At 38.5% G+C, this 23,029-nt stretch overlaps 1 long non-coding RNA gene across 7 annotated transcripts in view; it reads right to left on the bottom strand.

Moving 5' to 3' along the window:
• The window catches only part of LOC134735602 (uncharacterized), a 59,643-nt gene that overhangs the window by 3,373 nt on the left and 33,241 nt on the right, over nucleotides 1-23,029 (bottom strand). For 3 of the 7 annotated variants that reach the window (XR_010118852.1, XR_010118851.1, XR_010118853.1), the window contains 2 exons: nucleotides 5,021-5,177; nucleotides 4,168-4,410 (listed from right to left, as the gene is read on the bottom strand). This is a non-coding gene — a long non-coding RNA (uncharacterized lncRNA). Of the gene's footprint in view, nucleotides 1-899; nucleotides 5,178-23,029 lie in introns of those variants that run through there. The other 4 variants (XR_010118855.1, XR_010118856.1, XR_010118854.1 and 1 more) reach the window with 3 other exon arrangements.

The following is a 23,029-nucleotide window of genomic DNA, read 5'->3' as shown; positions in this document are numbered from 1 at the left end:
TTGCTCCCAGGGCTGACACTGCACTTGTGGGACCCTCGGAGCAAATGTCTCCTTAGATTTCCCAGCCTAGCAATGTCACTAGCAGCTCCAGCCCCAAGTTACAAATTGTGCTCTATGCTCTTTACCAATAAATGGCCTGCTGCACTATCGTGAGTGTTACTGTGTCACCTACCCTGATATACCTGCTTTTCTTACCATTGATTTATGTTCTAGTAAAGAGTTTAGACCTATATGTATCAGACTAAATGTGCATAAGGAATAGGAGTGGATCAAAGAAACAAAAGAGATGATTATACCAGAAGCTAAATGTCAACTTCATAGCAATTGAAATAAATTAAAAAGACCATGTTAAAATACCAGAAAGTAATTGCGATTGGGAGAGGTGTTTTAAAATTAGCTAGGGTGTTATAAAATCTCTTGCCTCAGTTTATGGACCAACAATCATTTGAAGCGTAGCTGGAAGAAACTGGATTATAGCATGTTCTAACTTCAGGGGAATTGAAGAGAACAGAAGAAAAACTGCCAGTTTATGGATCTGGCAACCATCTCCTCAGAGACTATGCTGTAAAATCCCAACATAGCCATGATTCAACTATCTCTGTAGGTCACCATTTGGTGAGCACCTACTTTGTTCCTAGTTTATCTAACTCCAAAGCCTTCAATATGAATCATTGCTTGTGTTTCATGATTGTGAAATGTAAGAACAAAGTAATTATTGTAATTTTAAAAGACAGGATGATTAGCCTTACAATTTGGGTAATATGTAAGCATCTTACCCTAAGACCAGATCATTGGGCTCTCTTTATTATATGTATTCTCATTTGATTTCCCAGTAGAAACACTAAACTACACTGTGTTCTACGCACACACACATACACACACACACACACACACAGAGATTCAAATAGAACCATGTTTTAATCTCAACATATAAAATTAAGGAAAAATCATCTTTCTCAATATCTACTAGTTAGCCTAAGCTTGCAAATAATTATTGTCCCTACAAACTTTTAGGAAACTAAATATCCCAGTCCAACTAGTAATTATGGTAACATTGCATGAGCTTAAGATTAAAGTTTCTCATATTTTAGCATTATGAGCCTTACTTATCAATAAGTCAGCAATTGCTTTTCATGTTTTTGGAGAAAAGCTGCTATATCTTGTGTCTAAGTAAAAAAGTAGTGGTCTCCTTTATTAAGAAAATATGTGGCTGATCCTGTAGTTATTAAGAGGTTATTTTTCTCACTTGTTTCTTTCTCATATGGAGGATAAATGTAAATTTAAAACTCTATATATTTTCACTCATATATTATTGTTTGTGCTTGCACAGGGATTGTGTGTGGTGTTACAGAGATTGGGAGGGGGGAGGCAGAGGGGAACTGATATTTAGTGAATATCTTATTATTATTATACTTTGTTTTAGGGTACATGTGCACAATGTGCAGGTTTGTTACATATGTATCCATGTGCCATGTTGGTGTGCTGTACCCATTAACTCGTCATTTAGCATTAGGTATATCTCCTAATGCTGTCCCTCCCTGCTCCCCCCACCCCACAACAGTCGCTAGAGTGTGATGTTCCCCTTCCTGTGTCCCTGTGTTCTCATTGTTCAGTTCCCATCTATGAGTGAGAACATGTGGTGTTTGGTTTTTTGTCCTTGCGATAGTTTACTGAGAATGATGGTTTCCAGTTTCATCCATGTCCCTACAAAGGACATGAACTCATCATTTTGTATGGCTGCATAGTATTCCATGGTGTATATGTGCCACATTTTCTTAATCCTGTCTATCGTTTTTGGACATTTGGGTTGGTTCCAAGTCTTTGCTATTGTGAATAGTGCCGCAATAAACATACGTGTGCATGTGTCTTTATAGCAGCATGATTTATAGTCCTTTGGGTATATACCCAGTAATGGGATGGCTGGGTCAAATGGTATTTCTAGTTCTAGATCCCTGAGGAATCACCACACTGACTTCCACAATGGTTGAACTAGTTTACAGTCCCACCAACAGTGTAAAAGTGTTCCTATTTCTCCACATCCTCTCCAGCACCTGTTGTTTCCTGACTTTTTAATGATGGCCATTCTAACTGGTGTGAGATGGTATCTCAGTGTGGTTTTGATTTGCATTTCTCTGATGGCCAGTGATGATGAGCATTTTTTCATGTGTTTTTTGGCTGCATAAATGTCTTCTTTTGAGAAGTGTCTGTTCATGTCCTTCACCCGCTTTTTGATGGGGCTGTTTTTTTCTTGTAAATTTGTTTGAGTTCACTGTAGATTCTGTATATTAACCCTCTGTCAGATGAGTAGGTTGCAAAAATTTTCTCCCATTGTGTAGGTTGCCTGTTCACTCTGATGGTAGTTTCTTTTGCTGTGCAGAAGCTCTTTAGTTTAATTAGATCCCATTTGTCAATTTTGGCTTTTGTTGCCATTGCTTTTGGTGTTTTAGACATGAAGTCCTTGCCCATGCCTATGTCCTGAATGGTATTGCCTAGGTTTTCTTCTAGGGTTTCCATGGTTTTAGGTCTAACATGTAAGTCTTTAATCCATCTTGAATTAATTTTTGTATGAGGTGTAAGGAAGGGATCCAGTTTCAGCTTTCTACAAATGGCTAGCCAGTTTTCCCAGCACCATTTATTAAATAGGGAATCCTTTTCCCATTGCTTGTTTTTGTCAGGTTTGTCAAAGATCAGATAGTTGTAGATATGCGGCATTATTTCTGAGGGCTCTGTTCTGTTCCATTGATCTATGTCTCTGTTGTGGTACCAGTATCATGCTGTTTTGGTTACTGTAGCCTTGTAGTGTGAATATCTTTTATGTAACAGATAGTCCTTTTAGCTCTTTACATAGTTTTTCATTTAGTACTCACAAAATTTGATTAGGCTCTGTATTTTTCAGAACTTTCCTTTTGCAAGTGACAGAAACCCAATTCAAAATGGCTAAAGCAGCAAGTGGTTTATAAAATAGGCTCATATTGCCAGAAATGCAGGGTAGGCTGGCTACAGTCACAGAAGAGGTTCATATAATGTCATTAATCACCTGATGGGATCTTCCTGCCCATTGCACAGAGAAGACCATTTCACTGAGTTATTTTGCACTAAAAACAAGAGTTTAATTAATGCAAGACTGACCACATGGGATAACTGAAGTTATCACTCAAATCAGTCTCTCTGAAGGTTTGGAGGTTAGGGTTTTTCAAGGATATTTGGTGGGCAGGGGACTAGGGAATGTGTGTTGCTGATTGGTTGGAGATGCAAGTATAAGGATGTGGAAAACAGTCCTCTTGTGCTGAGCTCACCTCTCTGTTGGGGGCCATAGGACTGGTTGAATCATGAGTCCAGGTGGGGGCCAGTCAGTTGCCAGAATTCAAAAGTCTGGAAAACATCTCAAAAGACCAATCTCACTGATAGAGTTGGGACGTTTTTACCCTCCAGATCTCATGTTGAAACGTGGTCCCCAGTGTTGGAGGTGGGGCCTGGTGGGAGATGTTTGGGTCATGGGGACAGACTGCTTGTGAATGGCTTGGGGCCCTTTTCACAGTAATGAGTGAGTTCTCATTATATCATTTCCCATGAGAACTAGTTGTTTAAAAGAATTTGGGAGCTCTCTGGCTCTCTCTCTCACCATGTGACACGCTTGTTCCCCATTCACCCTCTGCCATAAGTAAAATCTTCCTAAGACCTCACCAGAAGTTAAGCAGATATTGGTGTCATGCCTATATGCTTATATGTCTGCACAACCATGAGCCAAACAAACCTCTATTCTTTATCAATTACCCAGCCTCAGGTGTTTCTTTATAGCACAGCAAATGAACTAACACAAGTTCTACAATGGTGAGGTCATCTATAGGATCAATTGGGGAAGTTACACATCTTCTGACCTCTGCCCACATGACTCCTGAGCAATATAGGATTATATAAGCTACACCTACATCTCAGCAGATTTCAGGCCCCTCCCATAATTCTTATCTCATGGCCTTTCATTAATTTTCAGTCCCTGAGCAAAGAGAGGGTTAGTTTTAGGGAAGGATTATTATCGTGCTTGTTTCCAAGTTAAACTAAACTAAACTCTTCCTATGGTTAGTTTGGCCTATGCACAGAAATGAGTAAAGACAGCCAGTCTGTGAGGCTAGAAGAAAGATGCAGTCAGCCATGTTAGATTTCTCTCACCCTCATGATCTCTGCAAAGGTGGTTTCAATTCCTTCCTTGGGCTTCACCATACCTCAATCCTTAGGCATGGGCTATGGAGATGGAAAAAGACTGACGACTCCTCTAACTTCTTCCTGTTGACAGTGGGCATAGTTGGGATAGGGGTTTCCCCAAAGGCAAGAGGAGTGAAACCATTTTGCAGTTGACTGTATGTTTTCACAGGTGCCTATGTATTCATAGGTGCCTAGTTGCGGTCTCAAGTTCTGCATAACAAAAACACTAATATTATTATCCACAGCTTTAGTACTGCACTTGAGAGAACAGTGGACTATAAGATAAATAATGAGCCCTAACATAAGGAGTAAGAGTCTTAGCTTCAGGAGTCTCTGTAAAACTCACCTGAGGCTTTGAGGGATCCAGGTGAATGACCATGAAAACCAGTCAGATATTGGGTTGTTAGCAGAGACTCAAAAACAATGGACAAGAATAGAATCTAATAACAGGTGTACTATAATTTTTCTGAAATAATGTTTATCTCTTCACTTTTTCATTTCTATCAAAGACACATCATAGTAAGACTAATTTATTTGCAAAATAAGTTTTAGTCTTATTATACTTGGCCTCGTTATACACATAAAGTGAGGTGAGAATAATTAATTGCCATATATCCTTTTTTTTTTAAAAAAATTGGCTTTTCTGGGACTTTTTAATAAGGAATCTCAGATTAGACCTTTTAAAAGCTTCTTGAGCCCAGCCAAGGATTTATTTGTGCCTGCAGATTCTTGTATGAATTGAGTGAATTCCTTCCATCTTGATGTTTCCAAAATAACTTGGGGTTCCTGGGCCTGTCAGAAACTGACATTCTTTACTTACTACAGGTTAGGAAACTTGTAAAGGACAAGGTATGAGACCAATTTTCCCAAGGAACTTTTGTTGGCTCTGTAGTTCAACATCAATTCTTCAAAGCAGGCTGAAAACATGTCATACCAGTCAAAGGCTTGGTAAAATAATCAGTGTCTCCAATTGTTTCCTGTTAGAAAAGAAAACAGATTCTCATAGAATTATTGCAAATAAATATATTGTCATAAGTTAAAAATACTCATAAATAGTTTTCAAATTCTGGAGAAATCAGGTAGAGAGAAAGATATACATGCCAAATTTTGCTCAAGGGAGTATACTTTACTCAGTTGTTAAAAAGTTGTAAACAGCTCAAAAGAAAATAAGTTTTCTTGACTCTGGAAGACAAGCAAGGTTTCAAGCAATAAGTCATAAAAAGATTATTTCAGTCTTCTATTAGTTCAGTCCATGCCAATAACTCCTGTTTTGCTCAAATCTCATGAATACATCAGCTTTCCATGACAGTCTGGGAAGTTTTCCTATTTCAAAGACACAATATCTAAAGTTATCAGAAACTTGCATTCAAGAGCGCCTGTCAGAGTCTTATAGCTGATTGTAAAATCATCTTTTCAAAAGGATCAATCTAAAGAATTTATGGATGACAAAAGTTTTAGAACATTCAGGGTTAATGATACAATTGATGAAAATGTGGTATTTTGTGGCATAAAAAATTTTAACATAATTATAATTATTACTGATAACATATGCTGAGACATATCAGAATACAAGAATCTCATGCAATTCTGTAACACACACTAATTACACATTCATGCAAATATGACCCAAAGAAAACCAAACACCATTTCATACTTGAAAATTCCTCCTGTATGATTTAACACAACAAATTAACCAAATGTCTCCTTTGGACTTCAGGGGACCTAATATCTTAAAAAGTTAATAAGTGAAAAAGGATTGAATTTAGAATTTGAAATTTTGATCTTGGAAGGTTTGTTAAATATCAAATGTTTAAAGTACTTGATACCACATAGTTGGATCACAGGTCATTCATTTAGTCAAAGTGATAACTCAAAAAATTTCAAGAAGTCAAAAACGTTTACTCTGATATAGAGGGGACTCAGCTTTTCAAACAAGATCCAACGCATGAGATCGACTGACTGTCCTTTTCCTCTCCATTCTTTTTTCCTTTTTACTTGCAGTTTACTCAAAAGGCAAAAAAACAAAAACAAAAAACAAAACAAAACAAAACAACTATTTTTAAGTGTTACATGGAAATTCTGTTCAAAAGAGAAAACCAAATTCCACCTTTACATTAGTGCATTATTAATGTTAAAGCTAATTTTTTTTATTATACTTTAGGTTTTAGGGTACATGTGCACAATGTGCAGGTTTGTTACATATGTATCCATGTGCTGTGTTGGTTTGCTGCACCCATTAACACGTCATTTAGCATTAGGTATATCTCCTAATGCTGTCCCTCCCCCCTCCCCCCAACCCACAACAGTCCCCAGAGTGTGATGTTCCCCTTCCTGTGTCCATGAGTTCTCATTGTTCAATTCCCACCTATGAGTGAGAACATGTGGTGTTTGGTTTTTTGTCCTTGCGATAGTTTACTGAGAATGATGTTTTCCAGTTTCATCCATGTCCCTACAAAGGACATGAACTCATCATTTTTTATGGCTGCATAGTATTCCATGGTGTATATGTGCCACATTTTCTTAATCCAATCTATTATTGTTGGACATTTGGGTTGGTTCCAAGTCTTTGCTATTGTGAATAGTGCTGCAATAAACATACGTGTGCATGTGTCTTTATAGCAGCATGATTTATAATCCTTTGGGTATATACCCAGTAATGGGATGGCTGGGTCAAATGGTATTTCTAGTTCTAGATCCCTGAGGGATTGCCACACTGACTTCCACAATGGTTGAACTAGTTTACAGTCCCACCAACAGTGTAAAAGTGTTCCTATTTCTCCACATCCTCTCCAGCACCTGTTGTTTCCTGACTTTTTAATGATGGCCATTCCAACTGGTGTGAGATGGTATCTCATTGTGGTTTTGATTTGCATTTCTCTGATGGCCAGTGATGATGAGCATTTTTTCATGTGTTTTTTGGCTGCATAAATGTCTTATTTTGAGAAGTGTCTGTTCATGTCCTTTGCCCATTTTTTGATGGGGCTGTTTGTTTTTTTCTTGTAAATTTGTTTGAGTTCATTGCAGATTCTGGATATTAGCCCTTTGTTAGATGAGTAGGTTGCAAAAATTTTCTCCCATTGTGTAGGTTGCCTGTTCACTCTGATGGTAGTTTCTTTTGCTGTGCAGAAGCTCTTTAGTTTAATTAGATCCCATTTGTCAATTTTGGCTTTTGTTGCCATTGCTTTTGTGTTTTAGACATGAAGTCCTTGCCCACACTTGTGTCCTGAATGGTATTGCCTAGGTTTTCTGGTAGGATTTTAGTGGTTTTAGGTCTAACATTTAAGTCTTTAATCCATCTTGAATTAATTTTTGTATAAGGTGTAAGGAAGGGATCCAGTTTCAGCTTTCTACAAATGGCTAGCCAGTTTTCCCAGCACCATTTATTAAATAGGGAATCCCTTCCCTATTGCTTGTTTTTGTCAGGTTTGTCAAAGATCAGATAGTTGTAGGTATGCGGCATTATTTCTGAGGGCTATGTTCTGTTCCATTGATCTATGTCTCTGTTGTGGTACCAGTACCATGCTGTTTTGGTTACTGTAGCCTTGTAGTATAGTTTGAAGTCAGGTAGCGTGATGCCTCCAGCTTTGTTCTTTTGGCTTAGGATTGACTTGGCAATGCAGGCTGTTTTTTGGTTCCATATGAACTTTAAAGTAGTTTTTTCCAATTCTGTGAAGAAAGTCATTGGTAGCTTGATGGGGATGGCATTGAATCTGTGAATTACCTTGGGCCGTATGGCCATTTTCACAATATTGATTCTTCCAACCCATGAGCATGGAATGTTCTTCCATTTGTTTGTATCCTGTTTTATTTCATTGAGCAGTGGTTTGTAGTTCTCCTTGAAGAGGTCCTTCACATCCCTTGTAAGTTGGATTCCTAGGTATTTTATTCTCTTTGAAGCAATTGTGAATGGGAGTTCACTCATGATTTGGCTCTCTGTGACTGGTGTACAAGAATGCTTGTGATTTTTGTACATTGATTTTGTATCCTGAGACTTTGCTGAAGTTGGTAATCAGCTTAAGGAGATATTGGGCTGAGACAATGGGGATTTCTAGATATACAATCATGTCATCTGCAAACAGGGACAATTTGACTTCCTCTTTTCCTAATTGAATACCCTTTATTTCCTTCTCCTGCCTGATTGCCCTGGCCAGAACTTCCAGCACTCTGTTGAATAGGAGTGATGAGAGAGGGCATCCCTGTCTTGTGCAAGTTTTCAAGGGGAATGCTTCCAGTTTTTGCCCATTCAGTATGATATTGGCTGTGGGTTTGTCATAGATAGCTCTTATTATTTTGAGATACGTCCCATCAATACCTAATTTATTGAGTTTTTAGCATGAAGTGTTGTTGAATTTTGTCAAAGGCCTTTTCTGCATCTATTGAGATAATCATGTGGTTTTTGTCTTTAGTTCTGTTTATATGCTGGATTGCATTTATTGATTTGCATATGTTGAACCAGTCTTGCATCCCAGGGATGAAGCCCACTTGATCGTGGTGGATAAGCTTTTTGATGTGCTGCTGGATTCAGTTTGCCAGTATTTTATTGAGGATTTTTGCATCAATGTTCATCAAGGTTATTGGTCTGAAATTCTCTTTTTTGGTTATGTCTCTGCCAGGCTTTGGTATCAGGACAATGCTGGCTTCATAAAATGAGTTAGGGAGGATTCCCTCTTTTTCTATTGATCGGAATAGTTTCAGAGGGAATGATACCAGTACCTCCTTGTACCTCTGGTAGAATTTGGCTGTGAATCCATCAGGTCCTGGACTCGTTTTGATTGGTAAGCTATTGATTATTGCCCTAATTTCAGAGCCTGTTATTGGTCTATTCAGAGATTCAACTTCTTCCTGGTTTAGTCTTGGGAGGGTGTATGTGTTGAGGAATTTATCCATTTCTTCTAGATTTTCTAGTTTATTTGCATAGAGGTGTTTGTAATATTCTCTGATGGTAGATTGTATTTCTGTGGGATCGGTGGTGATATCCCCTTTTTCATTTTTTATTGCATCTATTTGATTCTTCTCTCTTTTCTTCTCTGTTAGTCTTGCTAGCAGTCTATCAATTTTGTTGATCTTTTCAAAAAACCAGCTCCTGGATTCATTAATTTTTTGAAGGGTTTTTTGTGTCTCTATTTCCTTCAGTTCTGCTCTGATTTTAGTTATTTCTAGCCTTCTGCTAGCTTTTGAATGTGTTTGCTTTTGCTTTTCTAGTTCTTTTAATTGTGATGTTAGGGTTTCAATTTTGGATCTTTCCTGCTTTCTCTTGTGGGCATTCAGTGCTATAAATTTCCCTCTACACACTGCTTTGAACGTGTCCCAGAGATTCTGGTATGTTGTGTCTTTGTTCTCGTTGGTTTCAAAGAACATCTTTATTTCTGCCTTCATTTCATTATATACCCAGTAGTCATTCAGGAGCAGCTTGTTCAGTTTCCATGTAGTTGAGGGGTTTTGAGTGAGTTTCTTAATCCTGAGTTCTAGTTTGATTGCAGTGTGGTCTGAGAGACAGTTTGTTATAATTTCTGTTCTTTTACATTTGCTGAGGAGAGCTTTACTTCCAACTATGTGGTCAATTTTGGAATAGGCGGGGTGTGGTGCTGAAAAAAAGGTATATTCTGTTGATTTTGGGTGCAGAGTTCTGTAGATGTCTGTTAGGTCCACTTTGTGCAGAGCTGAGTTCAATTCCTGGATATCCTTGTTAACTTTCTGTCTCGTTGATGTGTCTAATGTTGACAGTGGGGTGTTAAAATCTCCCATTATTATTGTGTGGGAGTTTAAGTCCCTTTGTAGGTCACTGAGGACTTGCTTTATGAATCTGGGTGCTCCTGTGTTGGGTGCATATATATTTAGGATAGTTAGCTCTTCTTGTTGAATTGATCCCTTTACCATTATGTAATGGCCTTCTTTGTCTCTTTTGATCTTTGTTGGTTTAAGGTCTATTTTATCAGAGACTAGGATTGCAACCCCTGCCTTTTTTTGTTTTCCATTTGTTTGATAGATCTTCCTCCATCCCTTTATTACATACATTAAATGTATGTAAATGTATGTCAATGTATGTAGATGTATGTAAATGTAATAAATGCTATATACATGGATGCAAATGCATGGCTGTGTATGCAAATATATGTAAATATATGTAAATGCATGCAGACATACGTATGTAAGTGATATGTATGCGAATGTATGTATATGTATGTAAATGCTATATATGTAAATGCATCTACATACATTTACATACATTTACATATATAGCATTTACATGCATTTACATGCATACGCATTTACATACATATACATACATTTGCACACATATACCCCAATTACATATGCATATATCTACATACATCTACATGCATTTACATATATTTACATATATATTGTTTACATATGCATACATTCGCACGCACATACACCAATTACATACGCATATATTTACATACATTCGCATATATTTGCATACATTTGCATGCATTTAGATACATTTACATGCGTCTACAATGTTTGCGTGCATGGACGTGCATTTGCATGCATGTATATGGCATTCATTACATTTACATATATTTATAAACATTTGCATGCATCTACATACATAGACATGCATTTGCATACATATACGTACATTTATATGCATTTACATGTATTTACATAATATGCATTTACATGTATTCACATATATTTAGACATTTACATATATTTACATATATAGCATTTACATGCATTTACATACACATACATCCGTATGCGTACCAATTACATACGCATATATCTACATACGTTTACATATATTTGCATACATCTACATACATAGACATGCATTTACAAACATGCATACACTTGCATTTACATATATAGCATTTACATACATTTACATGCATATGCAATTACACACATACATGTAAATGTATGTAAATGTTGTAGATGTATGTAAATACTATAAATGTATGTAAATGTATGTAAATACTATATATGTATGTAAATGCATGTAGATGTATGTGAATGTATGTAAATGCAATAAATGCTATATATGTATGTAAATGCATGTCTATATATGTGTATGTAGATGTATGTAAAAGTATATGCATTTAAATGTATGTATCTGTATGTAAATGCATGTAAATGTATGTATATAAATGTAAATGTATGTATAAATATATGTATATATAAATGTATATAAATATATATAAATGTATATAAATGTATATATGTGTATATAAATGTGTATATATAAATTTGTATTTGTATAAAAGTGTGTGTATAAATGTATATATAAATATATAAATATATGTATATAAATAAATATATATATATTTGAATATCAACTTTTAATTAAGCTGGCTTATAACTTTAAGAAAATCCTTTCAAATCTCTTATTAACAGAGTGTAGCCAGAAGAAACCGCCAAAACCTCTGGCTTTTAAGCATTTTTTTCCCTACCTATAGTTAGTTAGTTATTCTCCCAAGTGAAACCAATAAGCCCCAACTAAGGCCATAATTTGTGACACACAAGGTGTCCCTAAAGACGTGGCAAGCAGTTTTTCAACATCGACTCACTCTAAAGGCAGCTCAGAGAAAGTTTCACTGGCTGTAAATGGGGTACAACTTATATTTCTTTCCAGTCATATTCTGCAAGGCCTCAGCTTCTCAGCTAACTATCTATATACAAAGGTCCACAAAACACTATATGCCCACACAGATGGAAGGCAGAAAAACAAAACCGTATATGGAAGTGAAAAGATCAATTTCTGCCTTCTGGATGGCAGAATATCCCCACATGGTTAAAAGTCAAGCTCCGAAGGACATGAAACAAGATAAGAAAGCAACCTCATCTAGTTTTTGCTTCAGGGACCTGCAGCAAAGTTTCTATCTGACCAGTCTGCAGGGCCAGCTCAATTGGTGGGTATATAGGGGTCCTAGGCCACCTTCTATCCTATGGTATTCCTCTTTGTGACAGAATGACACAGAAAGATAAATGCATAGCACAAAGTAGGCTGTATGCCAGATTCCCCACAACCTTAGATTAGTCTCATAAATCCTTTCCCTCATTAATGAAAACCTTTCAGAGGAGACAAACATTAATTTTTACCATTTACTCAACTGGTTTGCACACACACACACACACACACACACACACACACACACACAGAAGCCAAAAGCTGGTCAGAAATTCTTACCCTCTTGCCAGATTGCCAAGTTTTGGGGCTTCCTTTTTCTGTAGCTTCCAGAAGAGTAGAGTTTGATGAAACCACTCACTGCACCATATTTGTGGGGGCCAAGTTGCAATACAAAAGGAAATAATTCTTTTCTATTTCATGGAATCACAGGAAAAAGCCTCTCAATCTTGCAAAATGCAGCCCAACTGGCTGTATGGAGGAATTGAATTAACGTTTCCCATTCTGGCCAGAGTGATATACATGTGACAAAACACAGACAGTAATCATCCCACTCAGCACCCAAGTATCAACCTGGCAAGGCTCAAACATCACCCACTGGCCTCTGTTGTCTTTGATCTACTCAAGATCAGAAGGGATGACCTCCAACCTGGAATTTCAACAGTCAGTATCTGGGCAAGATGGAAGGGCAAATGGTCACCCTGAGTTAGACCTGTTGAGCTTCCCTTCAGGGCTCACCAAATGTGACCAGACAAAAAAACAGGGTTCTCCAAATTAAGGCCTGCTGGACTTCTATTAGCAATTCCCTCAGGGATCCCTCCACATATATAAACACACACACGGGGCCTGACAAACTGTGGATTGGCACCCAGGAGGGCAGATCCTGGATGAGCCCCCAGATTTGTAACCACTTGATGGGTTCTTCCTGTCCGCTGCACAGACAAAACCAACTCACTGAGACTGTGGTATTGCAGCAAAAAAGAGTTTAATTAATGCAAGGCAAGCCAGATGCATGGAACTTCCAGTTCCATGGAAGAACTGGAGTTATTACTCAACTCAGTCTCCTCCAAGGCTCAGAGGTTAGGGTTTTTAAAGGATACTTTGATGAACAGGGAACTAGGGAATGGAAGCTGCTAATTGGTTGTGGATGAAATCATAGGGGTGTGGAAAACAGTCCTTGTGCACTGAGTCCACCTCTTTGTCAGGGTGCACAGGACAGCTTGAACCATTAGTCACATGTTTGGGTGAGATCAGTTCATTGCCAGAATGCAAGTCTGAAAAATATCTCAAAAGTCCAGTCTTAAGTTCTATAACAGTGATGTTATCTATAAGAGCAATCGGGAAAGTCAAAAATCTTGTGACCTCTGCCCACATGACTCCTAAGTAGTAAAGGATTATAGAAACTATGCCTCTATAATCCTAATCTTAGAGTTCAGACCCCTCTCATAATCCTAATCTCATGGCCTTCATTAGTTTTCAGTCTCTGAGGAAGGAGGGGGTTAGTTTTAGGGAGGGACTATTATCATCTTTGCTTTCAAGTTAAATTATAATATAAATGTCTTCCATGGTTAACTTGGCCTATGCCCAGGAATGAATGAAGATAGATAGTCAGCCTGTGAGGCTAGAGCAAGAAGAAATCAGCCATTTTAGATTTATTTCACTGTCATAATCTTTGCAAAGGTGGTTTTATCATCAATACACAATCTAACTCTCTTTAACTCTGAGGTCTACACTGTGCCATCCTGGCTGAATTCTCCAGCAGTCTCTCAAATCACATTAGCAAAACAGATGCAGCAACTGCTGACTTACATCTGTAGCTCGTCAGTCCCAGAGAGAGTAAATTCATTTTTCAGAGTTGCTTCATTGCGTCCCAACATTGAGTTCAATTAGACCACCTTTGTCTCATAACCAACTTTGAACGAGAAACAGAAACAAAGAGAGTTTGGTGCCCAATTGGCCAAACCTTCATCCTATTATCCTGCTTAGTGCCATGCAGGAGAAACTCTACTTGAAGCACATGGGCTTACATTAGGAGAGGAGTGCTTTCGTAGGGAAAGATCAGAGATTATCAGAGAAGGAAGAGATGGGATAAGCATAGGGTTGTGAATAGAAGGTACCCACTTAAATTTCAATTTCAGATCAATAATTAATATTTTCATTATAATTATGTACCAAATGTCATATAATTTTTAGTATAAATATGTCCCATGCAATATTTGGAACAATACTAAAAAATTATTCCTTGTTGATCTAAATTCAAATTAAAGTGTGTTTCCTCTATTTTTCTTCTCCAAATTTGGCAACTCTAAATAAGCAAAAACAGCAGAAGTATACTACAAAGACCCTGTTAACATCTTTCACATGAGAATGTCATAGCTTGGACACATTTTATAACAAGCCCTATATCATACACATATTACGTATCTTAACATAAATTCATGGCTTACTATAAAGTCCCCATTTAATCTACACCTATCTTTCTTGCCCTAGGTCCCTTGAAGTAAAAGGTCCCATATGTACACTTGAAACTAAGAAACTAATCTTCACTTTAAACACAGTAATGCTCAACTGCAACCAATTGAAATGTCTTCCTGACTCATCAACATAAACTTCAGTAGACTCAGCAAATATTTGTAGTTTCACATTATCCTAAGAATTCAAATTAGCCAATATTCTGTAACTCACACCTTTTTCATGGTCCCTGTGTGATGGCTAATCTGACTAATGGAGAAGAATATTCCAAGGTGGTGGAAAGAAGATCCAGGAAGTAACACAAGGAGGCTACACAGAAATTAACTTTCGTCACACACAGCTTACCAATAAAGAAATACAAAAGAAGATTGAGAGTGCCTGGAGCCAGACAGATCCTAGTGACAAGAAGAACTGAAAACATGGGCTCCATGGATGAGCAGGAAGTTAAAAAACCTAACAGAGAGGATCTAAAGAGAAGAGAAGAGAAATCTTGTTTCATTTGTGTTAAGTACATAAAGCTAACGCCAATTTCAGACTTAGTGTTACTGCTCCAATGTTATCTTCTTTGTTATCGTTTCAGGAAAAAAAATGCAGCTGGTTATATTTTATTTCCTGATAGTGTATCCATAATGTTTTTTATCTCCTCACAAAGACAAATTTGCATATTAGGGTTAAATGAACCTTCTATTTTAATTACGAATCTTCTCACTGTGCTTACAAACTTCCCTCTGAAGACAAAGTACAAAGAATTGATAAAGTAGATGAGGGAAGCGCCAGCAGAGTGCCTGCTTAAACTGATTTATTAGCTCATTAGGATGGATTAGCCTGTATCACTTATGACACTCAGTCTAGGTGAAACCAGCACGAGCAGTCTATCCATACAAAATAGTGAGACATAGTAATGAAATCAAGAATTGAATTTAGTTAATGGGTCATTCTGTTTAGTCTCTCCATGTTTCCAGAATGATCCAGCATAAACAAATTGGCATGACCAGTAAGAAAATAATCATAACCATAACAATACTTATTTATCACTTTTAATTATATAGGCTTTATGCTAAATACTTGTATAGGCTTATTTAAAATCTGCAATAATTATGTAAGGTAGGTCTTATCCCCACATTTTACAGATTAGGAGACTGTGGTTCCAATACTCATTATGGAACATACTCACTGGCAGAGCTAGGGTTTTTAACACAAATCTATTCAGTTTCAAAATCCATCCCATTACCCACTGCATCCTATTGCCTCCCTGGGCTGCAAAATAAATGTAAAAGTGGGGTCAGAAAATCTTTACTTTAAAAGTGTTTGAAACCTTATTCATTGACACATTTGCTACTCATCTAGACCTCTAAGCTTCCTTTCAGGAAAATAATCACTTCAAGCCTAAATATGCTCTCAGGTAATCTGGCAAAACTGTCGGAAACTGTGTTCTTATCTTCCCTCTGACCCCGCCAGGCACCCTGCTGAGGTGCCTGATGTAGGACTTGCTTTCCTGCTCAGCACCTAAAAAATCCCAGCAGAATGCCCCCAGTCCGAAATGGACACTGCAGCTCTCATTATGTGGTGAATCTTGGGTGACACTTTGTGGCTAACAGCTCAGGTGGAAGGAACTGAGATGCCCTTATCAAACCCCATAGCTGTGTCCTAGATTTTCAGCCATACCTCTCCTCTCTGATGTGCCTTCTTTTATTTTCCATTCATTTTGATCCACGGACAAGTCCATTTTAAAAAGCACTACTCTTCACCACAGGACTAAGAAAATGTCAGGACATATACTTTTTTTTTTTTTTCCTTGAGACAGACTTTCACTCTTGTTGCCTAGGCTGGAGTGCAATGGGGCAATCTCTGCTTATTGCAACCTCTGCCTCCCAGGTTTAAGCAATTCTCCTGCCTCAGCCTCCCAAGTAGCTGGGATTACAGGAATATGCCACCATGCCTGGCTAATTTTTTGTAATTAGTAGATATGGGGTTTCACCATGTAGGTCAGGCTGGTCTTGAACTCCTGACCTCAGGTGATCCACCTGTTTCAGCCTCCCAAAGTGCTGGGATTACAGGCATGAGCTACCGCACTGGCCAGGACATATATTTTTGAAATAAAACATATATGGTGTCTGATATTCATCACTCTTGATGCCCCACAGTTCCCAACCTAACACATCAGTCCTGTCACCTTTTTGGTAAATGTAAATGCTATCATGACTTCCTCAACTGTTCAGGCTACCTACCTGGATGAATTGGTCAAGCAACCAATTATCAGTGGGAGGCAGGGGTTACAATAAAAAGAAAAGAATCCAACAAACCACAGTCCCCTGGTTGAGGACTCCACCTGCTGTGTTAACTTTGTGACTGGTAAGTTTTATAGGACTCCGCCCACTGTGTTAACTTTGTGACTGATAGGTTTTATACATGGTGCTAGCACTCAGATTATTTGTGAGCATTTTAACAAGGACTGTGAGGAGGCACTCTTTCAACCCAGTGGAATGAATCTAATATTTGGAATTCCCAGCCCCAACTGACAAGTAGGACTCAAAAACAATATCCCAAAATGAAGCCCTCAGAAACACGTTAGAAATAAAACTTTTTCTCTAACTTTCTCTTGCTCTCCTGTCTCTCAGTCTCATTCTCCCCCAAGGTTAACCATAGAAACTATAATCCTTCTTCCCAGAGGCAGGTCACAGAAAGTAGAATGCTTTTGTTTGAAACGCAGCCATAAAACAGAAAAATATGCCATATGAAAACTAGTCACAAGTTATCTGACCAACTTTGACTGTAAGTTATAAAACCCCCTTTCCAGAGAGGGACCTACTGCAAACCCAGAAGGAAAGGATGCAGACACAATGAGGTCAAGAAGAGTCTAGACAGACTGGCCTTGCTGGGTTTCCCGATCAGTCTATTAGCATCAGCACATACCCTTTTTTTCCAATCACATTTTTACATCACTGTCTGTACTTTGTTGAACATAAGCATAACAATGAACAATTTCCCCTGTATTTTGGGGTCTTCATTCTAAAGCCTCCCACTTATACATGTTAAATAAATGTATATGCCTTTTCTCTAATCAACCTTCCTTTTGCAATTTGATTTTTCAGTGAAACTTCAGAAGGAGAAGTTAACCCCTTGGGCCCTACACAGGGAATTATAGAGGAGAAATTATATATTTCATACTTAATATAATACTCTAATATTTTGATGCCATTTTATGTACATACAAAACCAACCCTGACAATGTACACAAAGGAAAGGGCACTCTACTAGGAATTGAATACAAGGAACCTTATCATAACATAGTCAGTTATTGAAGTAGAATTTTTTAAAGGTATTTAATCCTTTTAGGATTGTTTACTAGATGGTAGATAATTTCTAGAACTCTGACTGATATGCTTCTATGATTTTGTGTAATTCCAAAAACGATGCTCTTTACCCAGAAGCATTCAAGTACATTTTGTCTAACCATCACTACTATTATCCACACTAAATAGTAGTTTGCAATTAAATGTATGACCTGAAACTATCAAAAGCCTAAAAGAAAACCTAGACAAAACTTCTGAACATTGGCTTAGGCATACAATTTATGGCTAAGACTTCACAAGCAAATGCAACAAAAAGAAAAATAAATAGACAAATGGGACTCAAACTAGCTTCTGGATAGCAAAATAAATAATCAACAGAGTAAATAGACAATGTAAAGAATGGGAGAAAATGTTTGCAAGCTATGCATGTGACAAAGGACTAATGTTCAGAACCTACAAGGAACTCAAAAAACTCAACAAGAAAAAAAACAAACCCATTAAAAATTGGGCAAAGGACGGAATCAGACATAAAAGAAGACATCCAAGCGGCCAACAAACATAGGAAAAAATGCTCAACATCACTAATCATAAAAGAAATGCAAATTAGGGGGGGTGGAGCCAAGATGGCCAAATAGGAACAGCTCCGGTCTACAGCTCCCAGGCTGAGCGACACAGAAGACAGGTGATTTCTGCATTTCTGTTTGAGGTACCGGGTTCATCTCACTAGGGAGTGCCAAACAGTGGGTGCAGGACAGTCGGTGAAGCACACTGTGCGCGAGCCAAAGCAGGGCGAGGCATTGCCTCACTCGGGAAGTGCAAGGGGTCAGGGAGTTCCCTTTCTTAGTCAAAGAAAGGGGTAACAGATGGCACCTGGAATATTGGGTCAGTCCCACCCTAATACTGCACTTTTCCAATGGGCCTGGAAAATGCCACACTAGGAGATTGTGTCCCGCACCTGGCTCGGAGGGTCCTATGCCCACGGAATCTCGCTGATTGCTAGCACAGCAGTCTGAGATCAAGCTGCAAGGTGGCAGCGAGGCTGGGGGAGGGGCTCCCGCCATTGCCCGGGCTTGCTTAGGTAAACAAAGCAGCCAGGAAGATCCAACTGGGTGGAGCCCACCACAGCTCAAGGAGGCCTGCCTGCCTCTGTAGGCTCCACCTCTGGGGGCAGGGCACAGACAAAAAGTCAGCAGGAACCTCCACAGACTTAAATGTCCCTGTCTGACGGACAGCTTTGAAGAGAGTAGTGGTTCTCCCAGCATGCAGCTGGAGATCTGAGAACGGACAGACTGCCTCCTAAAGTGGGTCCCTCACCCCCGAGCAGCCTAACTGGGAGGCACCCCCCCAGTAGGGACAGACTGACACCTCACTCGGCCGGGTACTCCTCTGAGACAAAACTTCCAGAGGAACTATCAGAAAGCTGAATTTGTGGTCTCACGAAAATCCGCTGTTCTGCAGCCACCACTGCTGACACCCAGCCAAACAGGATCTGGAGTGGACCTCTAGTAAACTCCAACAGACCTGCAGCTGAGGGTCCTGTCTGGTAGAAGGAAAACTAACAAACAGAAAAGACATCCACACCAAAAACCCATCTGTACATCACCATCATCAAAGACCAAAAGTAGATAAAACCACAAAGATGGGGAAAAAACAGAGCAGAAAAACTAGAAACTCTAAAAAGCAGAGCACCTCTCCTCCTCCAAAGGAATGCAGTTCCTCACCAGCAACGGAACAAAGCTGGATGGAGGATGACTTTAACGAGTTGAGAGAAGAAGGCTTCAGACGATCAAACTACTCTGAGCTATGGGAGGAAATTCAAAACAATAGCAAAGAAGTTAAAAACTTTGAAAAAAAATTAGAAGAATGGATAACTAGAATAACCAATGGAGAGAAGGGCATAAAGGAGCTGATGGAGCTGAAAGCCAAGTTTTGAGAACTACACGAAGATTGTAGAAGCCTCAGTAGCAGATGCGATCAACTGGAAGAAAGGGTATCGCTGATGGAAGGTGAAATGAATGAAATGAAGCGAGAAGGGAAGTTTAGAGAAAAAAGAATAAAAAGAAATGAACAACGCCTCCAAGAAATTTGGGACTATGTGAAAAGACCAAACCTACGTCTGATTGGTATACCTGAAAATTACGGGGAGAATGGAACCAAGTTGGAAAACACTCTGCAAGATATTATCCAGGAGAACTTCCCCAATCTAGCAAGGCAGGCCAACATTCAGATTCAGGAAATACAGAGAACGCAACAAACATACACCTCGAGAAGAGCAACTCCAAGACACCTAATTGTCAGATTCACCAAAGTTGAAATGAAGGAAAAAATGTTAAGGGCAGCCAGAGAGAAAGGTCGGGTTACCCACAAAGGGAAGACCATCAGACTAACAGCTGATCTCTCGGCAGAAACTCTACAAGCCAGAAGAGAGTGGGGGCCGATATTCAACATTCTTAAAGAAAAGAATTTTCAACCCAGAATTTCATATCCAGCCAAACTAAGCTTCATAAGTGAAGGAGAAATAAAATACTTTACAGACAAGCAAATGCTGAGTGATTTTTTCACCACCAGGCCTGCCCTAAAAGAGGTCCTGAAGGAAGCACTAAACATGGAAAGGAACAACCGGTACCAGCCACTGCAAAAACATGCCAAATTGTAAAGACCATAGAGGCTAGGAAGAAACTGCATCAACTAATGAGCAAAATAACCAACTAACATCATAATGACAGGATCAGATTCACACATAACAATATTAACTTTAAATGTAAATGGGCTAAATGCTCCAATTAAAAGACACAGACAGGCAAACTGGATAAGGAGTCAGGACCCATCAGTGTGCTGTATTCAGGAAACCCATCTCACATGCAGAGACACACATAGACTCAAAATAAAGGGATGGAGGAAGATCTATCAAGCAAATGGAAAACAAAAAAAGGCAGGGGTTGCAATCCTAGTCTCTGATAAAATAGACTTTAAACCAACAAAGATCAAAAGAGACAAAGAAGGCCATTACATAATGGTAAAGGGATCAATTCAACAAGAAGAGCTAACTATCCTAAATATATATGCACCCAACACAGGAGCACCCAGATTCATAAAGCAAGTCCTCAGTGACATACAAAGGGACTTAAACTCCCACACAATAATAATGGGAGATTTTAACACCCCACTGTCAACATTAGACACATCAACGAGACAGAAAGTTAACAAGGATATCCAGGAATGGAACTCAGCTCTACACAAAGTGGACCTAATAGACATCTACAGAACTCTCCACCCCAAATCAACAGAATATACATTTTTTTCAGCACCACACCACACCTATTCCAAAATTGACCACATAGTTGGAAGTAAAGCTCTCCTCAGCAAATGTAAAAGAACAGAAATTATAACAAACTGTCTCTCAGACCACACTGCAATCAAACTAGAACTCAGGATTAAGAAACTCACTAAAAACCGCTCAACTACATGGAAACTGAACAAGCTGCTCCTGAATGACTACTGGGTACATAATGAAATGAAGGCAGAAATAAAGATGTTCTTTGAAACCAACGAGAACAAAGACACAACATACCAGAATCTCTGGGACACGTTCAAAGCAGTGTGTAGAGGGAAATTTATAGCACTAAATGCCCACGAGAGAAAGCAGGAAAGATCCAAAATTGACACCCTAACATCACAATTAAAAGAACTAGAAAAGCAAGAGCAAACACATTCAAAAGCTAGCAGAAGGCTAGAAATAACTAAAATCAGAGCAGAACTGAAGGAAATAGAGACACAAAAAACCCTTCAAAAAATTAATGAATCCAGGAGCTGGTTTTTTGAAAAGATCAACAAAATTGATAGATCGCTAGCAAGACTAATAAAGAAGAAAAGAGAGAAGAATCAAATAGATGCAATAAAAAATGAAAAAGGGGATATCACCACCGATCCCACAGAAATACAATCTACCATCAGAGAATACTACAAACACTTCTATGCAAATAAACTAGAAAATCTAGAAGAAATGGATAAATTCCTCAACAAATATACCCTCCCAAGACTAAACCAGGAAGAAGTTGAATCTCTGAATAGACCAATAACAGGCTCTGAAATTAGGGCAATAATCAATAGCTTACCAACCAAAAAGAGTCCAGGACCTGATGGATTCACAGCCGAATTCTACCAGAGGTACAAGGAAGAACTGGTACCATTCCTTCTGAAACTATTCCAATCAATAGAAAAAGAGGGAATCCTCCCTAACACATTTTATGAGGCCAGCATTGTCCTGATACCAAAGCCTGGCAGAGACATAACCAAAAAAGAGAATTTTAGACCAATATCCTTGATGAATATTGATGCAAAAATCCTCAATAAAATACTGGCAAACTGAATCCAGCAGCACATCAAAAAGCTTATCCACCATGATCAACTGGGCTTCATCCCTTGAATGCAAGGCTGGTTCAACATACACAAATCAATAAATGTAATCCAGCATATAAACAGAACCAAAGACAAAAACCACATGGTTATCTCAATAGATGCAGAAAAGGCCCTTGACAAAATTCAACAATGCTTCATGCTAAAAACTCTTAATAAATTAGGTATTGATGGGATGTATCTCGAAATAATAAGAGCTATCTATGACAAACCCACAGCCAATATCATACTGAATGGGCAAAAACTGGAAGCATTCCCTTTGAAAACTGGCACAAGACAGGGATGCCCTCTCTTGCCACTCCTATTCAACAGAGTGCTGGAAGTTCTGGCCAGGGCAATCAGGCAGGAGAAGGAAATAAAGGGTATTCAATTAGGAAAAGAGGAAGCCAAATTGTCCCTGTTTGCAGATGACAGGATTGTATATCTAGAAAACCCCATCGTCTCAGCCCAAAATCTCCTTAAGCTGATTAGCAACTTCAGCAAAGTCTCAGGATACAAAATCAATGTACAAAAATCACAAGCATTCTTGTACACCAATCACAGACAAACAGAGAGCCAAATCATGAGTGAACTCCCATTCACAATTGCTTCAATGAGAATAAAATACCTAGGAATCCAACTTACAAGGGATGTGAAGGACCTCTTCAAGGAGAACTACAAACCACTGCTCAATGAAATAAAAGAGGATACAAACAAATGGAAGAACATTCCATGCTCATGGATTGGAAGAATCAATATCGTGAAAATGGACATACTGCCCAAGGTAATTTAT

The sequence above is a fragment of the Symphalangus syndactylus genome, chromosome 22 (genome assembly GCF_028878055.3).
Source record: "Symphalangus syndactylus isolate Jambi chromosome 22, NHGRI_mSymSyn1-v2.1_pri, whole genome shotgun sequence".
Taxonomy (NCBI): domain Eukaryota; kingdom Metazoa; phylum Chordata; class Mammalia; order Primates; family Hylobatidae; genus Symphalangus; species Symphalangus syndactylus.
Note: the sequence above shows the minus strand (reverse complement) of the source record. Positions and strands in the feature narration are given on the sequence as shown.